Source organism: Belonocnema kinseyi, chromosome 8 (assembly GCF_010883055.1).
Source record: "Belonocnema kinseyi isolate 2016_QV_RU_SX_M_011 chromosome 8, B_treatae_v1, whole genome shotgun sequence".
Classification (NCBI taxonomy): Eukaryota; Metazoa; Arthropoda; class Insecta; order Hymenoptera; family Cynipidae; genus Belonocnema; species Belonocnema kinseyi.
This window is the reverse complement of record NC_046664.1, coordinates 67,030,674-67,033,302: the sequence shown is the minus strand read 5'-3', so window position 1 is coordinate 67,033,302 and position 2,629 is coordinate 67,030,674.

The window sequence follows — 2,629 nt, the reverse complement described above, 5'->3', positions numbered from 1 at the left end:
TCAGCAAGCATTGTCTTGAATTTTTCTGCAATTATGTCACCAGTATGACGGTCATCAAAAGTCTCGCATTTTAATACAATTGACGATCGCTCAAATTTATCTAATATTCCGTGGCAAGTCAGACTAAGCAAAGAAGCACCTGAACTGGGATCTGTCCATATATCTGAAGTAAATGACATATAATCATAGTTTCCTATCATTTCTTTAACTTTCCCAGCAACTTTTTCATACAATTCATTGCACACGAAATCAGTAAAAAAAATGCGTCCTCTACAATTATATTTCGGAGCTAATTCTTGCACAAGACGGCGAAATCCAAGTCCCTCCACAAAGTTGAATGGTAAATTTTGAAGCACTATCATTTCTTCAATAAGTTTATCAATCTTTTTCGAATTATTATTGTTAAATTCCCACTTTTTTTCTTTTTGTAGCGCTTCCTCCAACGAAAGCTGTTTCTTGGCTTCTTGTAAAGGAGTTCCAATTTTATCTAAAACAAAGAAAAAAAAATTTATTTTTTTGTGGATTCGAACAAATTTCCGGGCGTTTTGCATAAAAATTCGAAAAAAATTGTTTGTAATGCATTTTTGGACCACCCTACTGTACATTCGTTATTCCAATATTTCAAATACAATTACATACCTGCATCATCTTTCTTTTTTCTTCATCTTGTTCTCATTATTCGCGGTTTCGATTAAAAGAAACTCTTCCGGGTGCATTGATTTCAGGTGATTTTTCAAGGAAGTAGTAGTACGCCCCTTCCGCGAGAAACTTTTACCACATATTTTACACTCAGACTTCTCCGAATTATTTTTGTCTAATTTAAAGAAAGTCCAGATATTGCTTTTTAGTGGTGGCGTCATTACTTACTTTTTCACTCAGTATTAAAACACGAAATATTGATCAATTTCACACAAAAAAAACACAATAAGTACGGTTTTCAGAGACCGTATTAGGTTAATAATTATACGCAATGACATTCATGAGTCAAGTCACGATGATAACTAAACCAAAACAAACAAAACGTCGTCCTCCTATGGCTTAATCAGCGAAAGAAAGCGAGCACGCGCCAATCTGACACCGCCCACTTTCTGTATTTGTCGTTACTTGTTGGCCGCTCTTGGGTAGTAGATCGACATCCGCATCCGCGAAAACTCCGCATCGATTGATGCGGATGCGGATGCAGATGCAGATGTCTAAATTCATGCGGAACATCCGCAATTGCGGATGCGAATATTCGCAACACCCCTGATTTAGAGGGCGCCTGGACAATGTTACGGGATAACCTTGTTAGATGCACAATCGAAGTATGTGGTACCGCAGTTGTAGGAAGAATTTCTGGTGATGCGTGGTGGAATGATGAAATTCAGGCTGCCCAAAAAGCAAAAAGAGAAGCGTACAAGAGAACTTTGAACATCGCAGGTATTAGCAATGAGGAAAGAAGTAGGCGTAGAAATGAGTATAGATGCGAAAACAGGATACTTAAACGATTAGTTAAAGAAAGTAAAGATACAATTAGAGCAGAAGAAGAGATAAAAATACAAAACGACTTTGAAGGAAGCAGGAAACTACTTTATAAAAAAATGAAAGGAAGCAAAAGTACAGAAATTGTCAACAAGAGAAATAGTAGGGGGTAAATGGTATATGATGCAGACAGAATACTAGAGGCTTTCAGAGACTATTTTAGGAGACAATTCGGAGATGAAGCTATAGGACACCACAACTGCGATGTTGAACACGATGCGATGGAAAACTCAATTGAAAAAGTCTGTGTCACTGAGGTTAGGGATATAATTAGGAAACTTAAAAAACGGTAAGGCTGTCGGGGTGGACGGTATTAACACTGAAATTCTTAAACACGGTGGTGCGTGCATATCACATAGACTGTGCGAATTGATAAATTTATGTTTCGAGATGGGAGACGTCCCAGACGATTGGAAAGACGCTATTATCGTACCAATATACAATAGAAAGGGAGATAAAAGCGAGTGCAATAATTACAGAGGGATTAGCCTATTAAGCACCGTAAGTAAAATATATTCAAAAATACTTATCCGTAGGGTAATGAAAATAACAGAAGCAAATATTTAGGAAGTCCAAAGTAGGTTTATGCCAGGAAGGTCATGTACGGATCAAATATTTAGCTTAAGGCAAATAACAGAAAAAAGTTTGAGAGTAGGAAAAAAAGTTTTCTGTGCATTTTTTGACCTAGAAAAAGCTTTTGACAAGGTAGATAGAAGTAAACTTTGGGAAGTCCTGAAAGATTATGGAGTCAATGGGTGGATCCTACAAGCTATAAGAAAAATATATACAGGTAGGAAAGCGAGTGTAAGAGTGAATGGGAAACTGAGTGACTGTTTCGATATTATTCAAGGAGTTAGACAAGGATGCGTTATGTCTTCATGGGACTTAAAATTAACGTAAATAAAACAAAAACTATGGTGTTTGAAGGAAAGAGTGAGAAAACACTATGCAATATTTTATTAAATGATGAGAGAATTGAACAAGTTGATAAGTTTGTATACCTTAATAGCTTATTTACTAGGGACGGGAAGATAGATGAGGAATTAGATAGACGAATAAATGAAGGTAAGAAGGTTATTAGTAGAGCAGGTCCCCTTATCAGAAGTAA